The following is an 8,195-nucleotide window of genomic DNA, read 5'->3' as shown; positions in this document are numbered from 1 at the left end:
GACCGGCCGTGGCCTCAACCCCTGTGTTTATGTAGCCGCACTAGGGCTGGGAGAGCTCTTAACGAATGATGCTGATATATGACCGGTCCTGCTAAAAGCACATGCGGCCGCACACATGCACGCCCGTGCGCCTGCACACACAAGCACACGCGCCCGCAGCAAGGACCAGACTCAACTCAGAGTATTTTCTCACCACCAACCATTTGTAAATGATTTGTGTTTCAAGAGCCGGGTGACATGACACTGGGCAGCGGTAATGGAGTAGTAGTTTTGTGAGCATGGTATCTAATCCTAGTGCTGTTTAACGCTACTTTGGCTAGCTAGCATTTATAGCATGGGGAGGCTAGCTGGCATATTGCATTTGAAAGGGGGCCCAGAAAAACGACCTGTTAGCAGCATGCTGTGTCAGCTAGCATCACCCAAGCAACAGCCATGACTGTTGATCCTGGTGTGACGTCAAACTATTTCTGAGACTCCCAGAGGCGTGTTCGCAACCTCACTGGAGAACTCTGCAGTCAACCAATCTCTCAAATATGACAACAATTCAAATGTATGTGACTAAATACTCCTGTGTTCTGGGAGTATCCAACAAACAGCGCAGTAATGGCGCAGTGCTGGACGCCCTTCTGAATTTCTCATGACCAAACCCCACAACTACCCATAACCTAAGGTGCAGCTCCATTTTCTTCAAGGTGTATAAATGTGTCCTACTTTAAGGGGCTTGTGAAGAGGGAGACAGCTGGATGACTGTAGAGCTTGTAGATCTAGGTATAGAATAAAACCCAGGGACACTCTCACACCTCTCCCTTACCACACACAGGGTGTTGTCCTTGTTGTGCTGGGGCCTCTGGAGATAAGTTATGAATGCAACGCAAAAGCTGTACAATTTGTTGTATCTTCTATTATCTTCATGTTAAAGGCCACAAAAGCTCTTCAGTGAAGTCAGCCATTAAGAAATGACAGGTATTGCTATCAGGCTATTTTATAGCCTATTACCTGCAATGACAGCAGCTGCTGCAGCACCACTGTACAGCCTATCACATTATTTGCAGCTAAAGTCAGCTACTGTGTCATTTCGCCTCATTTTCTTGACAGTGCTATCATAAATCCATTGGGCTGCAGGGGGAACTGTCGACTTCCTCGATTATCTTCATAGCCTGAATGAATCCTGAAATGTATGTAACCGGCAATGACTGTTATGGATCAGGTGCCAGGGCCATTCTCTCTCTCTCTCTCTCTCTCTCTCTCTCTCTCTCTCTCTCTCTCTCTCTCTCTCTCTCTCTCTCTCTCTCTCTCTCTCTCTCTCTCTCTCTCTCTCTCTCTCTCTCTCTCTCTCTCTCTCTCTCTCTCTCTCTCTCTCTCTCTCTCTCTCTCTCTCTCTCTCTCTCTCTCTCTCTCTCTCTCTCTCTCTCTCTCTCTCTCTCTCTCTCTCTCTCTCTCTCTCTCTCTCTCAGGCACCGAGGGTGGTATAGTGGAATGGGGGAAGATATAGGGGTGAGGAGCTTGGGGCCTCTATCTACTCTCTTGTAATATAGTAAAACAGGTGAACTCTGTGAGGAACACAGTAGCTGTTCATAAATAATACATTTGGAATTTGGATTCTGTATCGCCTGAATTGCGCATCATGGGTAAAATGCATACTCGTTTAAAACATAACAGGTCATGGGGGTCAAGGATTGGGCTAAGAAATGCATTACATTTATCACATGAACATATGGCACACCACATCATGTAGAGTATGTTGAGAACAAAGTGGCAAGCAGACAGACAGACACGGACCGACACAGAGACAGACCAAAACACAGACAGGGGAAAATACAAAACAAAAGTGAGGCTGTTGCAATATGACTCAGTTACTTAATTTAGCATCAGTGTATGCATGTTACATATGAGGTGGGTGTGTGTTCATTTGGATGTCAGTGCAAGATTATTGTGAGTCCCAGGGCCTCAATAAAGTCAGGAACAAGCACGTTTTCAGGAGAGACAATCTGGCCATCGCCATTCATCTATGGAATACAAATGTGAAGAAAATCACAGCGTAAGACGACAGATGAGATGAATAAGATGAATGACAACTGCTATTTAAATAAGCTGTGGTCTTATGCAAAGCCCTCCACGGAAATCGCTTGGGATACACAGTACTGTAAGTGAACGTGTTTGTGGGCACGCGTTAAAATAAACAATATCGTAAAACATCCATTTTCCCCTTCCTTGCATATGAATTTTTGGGGGAGAGAATCAAGCATCACATATCTGAAAGGGCATATCTGAAATGAAACACCTAACTAGCTAATTCAAATCTGGAGTCTGACAACAACAAAAAAACACTTTGAAGGAAGATTCGCAATTTGCATCTGCCACTTTTACAGCATCTGTTCCAAGTCCCATTCTCTGGTCTCTCCCCTCCTTTGTTGGAAAGTGTTGAGCCCCAACTATTTAAGCTCACCTCCTACCTACAGAGCTCATTGTTCCTGTCCTCTGTGGACTCATAATGAGCCAACCGCCACAAAACCACCACAAAATTAATGAGTCATCATATGGGACAGACCCAGGACCGCTCTAAATCCCCATCCTGCCCCTCTCACACTTAATCCTCTCTCTCTCCCTCCCTCCCCGCCCCCACCCTCGGCTCATGCAGAAAGACCCTAACACCTCCCTATCAATTAGAGACTATTACAGGGCTCCCTGCTCACAGGCAAGAGAAAGAGGACCTTCACAGCTCAAGAGTGTGTGCTGGAGAGAATCGGAAGGCTGAGTGAGGGAATAGCCTAAAAGGTGCTCTCTTTCAAACCATGGCCCCATCCATTGTGCCAGCGACTAAGACCCCCAGGAGTAACGTCTCTGAAAGACTTGGGGATTCAAATGTATGGAGGGAGGGGGCTTTTGGGGAACATTTTCTCCCTAAACTGCAGAGTCAAATTGTATAATCACTAGCCTTTGTTGAACTAAGGGTGTATGACACGGCAGTTAACGCCAGCTAGCAAGGTACATGATGGGGTTTTACTTACTGCAAGGGAACTGCAGTACATTTTCATCATGGAAGTAATATAATATCACATGGGTCTGCTTTTTTGAGGACCTAAGAATTTTTTTGTAAGCACCCCCCCCCCCCACCTTTCAAAAATGTGAAGTTTTAAAGTTAATTTCCTGCAAGTCTACACATTTTGCCATGGGGCAGAGAGAAGTTGCCCATCCCTGATTGAAATAGAAAATCATGTTTCAGAGAATAGTATGTATCTTAGTAGCTCATTGCTTGTGGCTATATCTACTCCCTGAGACTTGTAAATAAAACGAAGCAAAAACCAGATAGGCATCTAAACATGAAAATTCATGTAGCTATTGATTTCTCAGAGAATTTCATGTCTCTCCTCAAAACGGTTGAGAAATACGGGTTGATACATCCCCGGGCAATATTTTGTACTTCATAGGTCTGATAGTCTTTGTTCAGAGCAAAAAGGCCGTTTTACATTGCCAGGATTTTACTTTGGTATTTTTCTGATAAGAAAGTATCTGTCTCATTCACGCAGGCACTGTTCATTGGCTTTTGAAGCTCCAGTACATTTCCAACTCAATCCCTCTGAGGGAGAATGGGTGAGATCAAATGGATTTGAAGAGGTTAAGAAAGGCAAATCCTGCTGAAACTGTCATTTCCACTAAGAGACGTCAATTTGGTGTGTGAAACACGGCCCCGAGAGAGCCTGGATAGCCTGGGAGCCTTCTGACAAGAGCAGAGGGCCTGGGGATCAGCCCAGACTCACCTGGAGAAGAAAGGCAATTCAGGAAGCATATGAGAGAGAGAGAGAGAGAGAGAGAGAGAGAGAGAGAGAGAGAGAGAGAGACTATATATTAGTGTTTCAGTCTCATATACAGTGAGTTTACAACACATTATGAACACCTGCTCTTTGCATGACATCGACTGACCAGGTGAATACAGCTGAAAGCAATCATCCCTTATTTATGTCACTTGTTAAATCCACATAGATGAAAGGGTGGGGAACGGGTTAAAGTGGGATTTTTAAGTCTTGAGACAATTGAGACATGGATTGTGTGTGTGCCATTCAGAGGGTGAATGGCCAAGACTTGTGCCTTTAAACGGGGTATGGTAGTAGGTGCCAGGTGCACCAGTTCCAGTCAAGAACTGCAAAACTTCTGTATATTTCACGTCCAAAGAACATCCAGCCAACTTGACACGACTGCGGGAAGCATTGGAGTCAACATGGGCCAACATCCCTGTGGAACCCATGGAGGGGATACAACGCAATATTAGGAAGGTGTTCTTAATGTTTTGTACACTCAGTGCATAGCAAATCAGTAAAACATTATACTCTGGAGACTACAATACCTCCAACACGGTCATTCCTTTTTTCAATCTCTCCGTGCATCCCGACAATCGAAGATCTGTAACAACCGATTCCACGTCCACTAAAACTAAAAGCAATAGAATGTCTTGTATCGGCCTGTCTCAAAGTATCCCACAACCATCCAGGGACAAAAGAGGACAACATCACCATCTGGGAAGAAATGTCATCGCTCATAAGCATGGTTGATGGGACACCACTAAAACACTGATGTGAACACATAAAAAAATCTAAATCATCGACAGGGTGTTTGTTTCTCTTGCTAAACATGTTGATAACTGTGAAATTGCCAATATTAGCAATGGTATTAACTCTAATATACAGCCTGTATATGTTGTTAGGAAGCCCAATGGCTGAAAATTACGATGTTGTCTCATTATAGTTGTTCTGACACTTAAACACAGTCACACATGCAGATGTTACACTCTATTTCAGCCAGAACGAGGTACATACAGGTTGGGTTTTACTTGCTTAGGACGTAAACAAAGCCTTTCAAATATGATTCAACAGCAAAACATTTTATGACAAACAAAAGCATATCATAAACGGGGCAATACTTCAAAGGTGGACAGAGGCAGTGTTCAGTAGAGGCAACTTCCATTCGACTCTTCTCACTGCTTTGAATCTCTTCAAACTTCAAATGGCTAAAATGAGCCTGTTAACGTTCATAAAAAAAAACAACCAAAGGTGCTGTCGAGGTGAGAGGGTTGTCTGTTTGAAGACACATTGGATTTATCTGAGCGCTGAAAGAGTTGGACAACAAACAGCCAATCTGCATCTCCTGCTGATAATAACAACACAGAATCTTGTAAGGGGCATGGGATAAAATCCACGGGGCCAGCCATGAAACATAAAGATTCAACGTGGTAAAATACAATGTGCCATAAAATATTAAATACGTGTGGTAAAATGATGCTGGTGGTAATATTTTTAATTGCTGCTGTCTATAAAAAAAGGCATATCTGTCTGTATTTATTTACAAGAAGGGATAGTGGATGGGGTCTTGGTTTGAAGTCCTGTTTATGAATATCGGCTCAGGCTTCTAGTTAAGTGCCTATAAATCAGACAGGGATCTTTGTGAAGTTTCCCTGGAGGACAGAACTTCAGGTCTAACGGACTCATTCTTTCACTTGTCTTTTAAACATTTTGATGGGCCTTGACTGACTACACATATAACAGCTTCTAAATTAAAGGGGTCCATTATGAGAGTGTCAAACAGGATAAATAATTGCACTAAATGAATCTAAAGATGAAACATCGGCCTGGAGTTTATTAGGAATCAGGACACCCTAAAAGGGATCACTGTAACAGCTTGAATGGTCCATATCTTCATAGACCCCAGGGTTGAGCTGAGTGCAACAGTTGATCCGAGTCACTTGGCACCAGTGTAAAGGACGTCACGCCACTTGATTAGCGAGTACCGCTTCCTCCTGCTGCTTCGGCTCACACCGAGGCTCGAACCCAGGACCTCTGCCTTGCTAGCACACGTGATCTCCCTCCTCAATCATCTTACCAGTCGGTGCTAACGGAAGTAAACGCTTCGACCGCGCAAGTAGCGATACTTCAGGCTGAGGAGTACGTTTCACAAATCCCCATGTGCTACCCCCCCCCCCCCCCCCCCCCCCCCCAGGCAAAGCCAGCTGCAGAGCTATAGGTTCATACAGACGTAAGATGCACCTCACTGGGTGACTCATACTCACTCCTTCCATTCACTGTATATTTGATGCATTTATCTCTTTATTTGGGTTGGGGTTCTAAAGTTCAGATCATGAGGGTGATTGCATTAGTAATGGTGCCCTGGTTGGCTGACCCAGTGATGATGGACGCAGAGGTGCATATCCTTGGGCTATGATCACTCTGGAGCCGGGATTAGGAGTGCTGATTTCTTTCCTGCGAGAGTTCAAAGGGCTAAATCAGAGTTTCACACTGAACTCTTGCCCTGGCTTTATGTTTAATTACTGTCGAGTGCTGTTAAGGCTTTGGCTGCAGAAATTGTTTGCTTTCTGCCTCAAGATGAAGCGCAGTCGTAAATGCAGATCGAGCTGACGTCACCGTGGACAAATACATGGGAAATGGCTGCGAAGCCTCATTGATCGAACTCCGTTATAACATTTTCCTCCCGAGGTGGATCGCGGGTGGATGAGAAACCTGCTCTGCGTCACGTTTTCCCTTTCTCTGTCCGTCTCCCAGTCTATCGCCCCTTCTTCCTCGGGCTAAACCTTCTGACCCACTCCCTGTACTGCAGCCATCCAGCTCTGACCATCCGTTCCCAGTTGCTATCTGACAGAAGCTATCAGTTCACACCCCTTGTCCTCAGGGAGAGGTGCTAAGGAAGGACTTCAGGATACGTCACAGCACGCTTAAGGAGCTCCCTGTGATACAGGGGTCTGGCCTATACGGGGAGGGCAGAGTATGTCAAGTTAATACAACAGGCATTCAATCAGTAGGTGTATAAATCTACATCAATAAATAGTCTGCCATTTTTTTGGTGATGATAACGTGTTCCGCAATGCATAAAGTGAACCAACCCTGAGCAGTTCATAAGGTTAATGGGTAATTGACAAGAGGCACGTTTGTTCAATCCCCAGATGGAGGAAGTGCTGTGCACACGTACTGGCACTTCCAAAGAACTGCTAACGTCTCAACTACTCCTCAGAGTCCTCTACATGCTAAGACAGACTTAGTTTCACTTCTTCATGCTCCTGTCTAAAAACGTTTTCTTTCACTGTATGTTGCATGTGTTGAGTAATGATTTTGGTTGAATGATGGGAAATGTAGTTTTGTCAAAGAACCATTGCCACCAGCGGATGGAAACAGGTCGTCCCATGTAGCCTATTGTGCATAGTTTCTACATTGCACTGATTCAACGAAGGCAAACCTCGTGTAGTTCCTGAACATATGCTAACAGCATCTTTCCAGGCATCATTATGTTATTTGTGGCTTGTCAAATTAGAATAAGGCATGAATAAACAGCTCGAGGCTTCTCTTCCTGAGGCCATTAAGGCAGATTTTGGGGTTTTGGATTTGGCACTTACAGCTCACTGTCAGTTAACATCCCCCTGGTTGGTTTTGAAGTAGTAAATATTGCCACGGCTTCTTGAAATGTGGGACCTGGGTTTTCTCCTCGCAGCTCCAGTGTATTTGTCGTCATGGTGGTTAGAATATACTTCTGAGGCCTAATGCAATTAGGTGTGTGTTCAGTGTTTAATCAGACTTGATTACCTGTTGACATAGATAGGGGAGAAGAAGACTGTTTCTCACCATAGAGGGACAGGAAGCACAGTTACACTAATTGAACATGATTTGGAGATGAGTGAGAAAGATGGTGATATCAAAACGGATGATTGTGGTTGAGCAAAGGCTTAAAGTGCACTGCAAAAGGCCTCCTGAAGACATAACTACAGTGAGGTTTCATATTAAAAGGGGTGATCAGGGATCAGAAGAATTCATTTTGTTCTTTAATAATCCCCAAAATGTACTTCCACGTAACACCATGCCATTTCACGTCACAAACAGTCAAGGTATTTGTCATATTTTTTGGACTGTTGGTCAATTTTGGACTAAAATGAACATGATTTTATGTCACATTTCAACATTTTCTGAGTCTCACAATGTCTCAGACAGCTTGAAGACATTTGATTTGCCCCAGTGTTCGGCTCCGTACCTTGTGGCCATCTATTCTTTTCAGAATACGTAGCTCGCTTCCCGATGGTACTGTAGCTCGTAGCTGTGTAGAGCCCACACCATTTCAACTCCATATTTACAGTAACAATCTGGTTGTCTTTCAGGACGCTGAGCTGTGCTTTGCTGTGCTTTTTCAAATTAATTTAGCTGTAA

Source organism: Oncorhynchus clarkii, chromosome 30 (assembly GCF_045791955.1).
Source record: "Oncorhynchus clarkii lewisi isolate Uvic-CL-2024 chromosome 30, UVic_Ocla_1.0, whole genome shotgun sequence".
Taxonomy (NCBI): Eukaryota; Metazoa; Chordata; class Actinopteri; order Salmoniformes; family Salmonidae; genus Oncorhynchus; species Oncorhynchus clarkii.
This window is presented reverse-complemented; position numbering follows the sequence as displayed.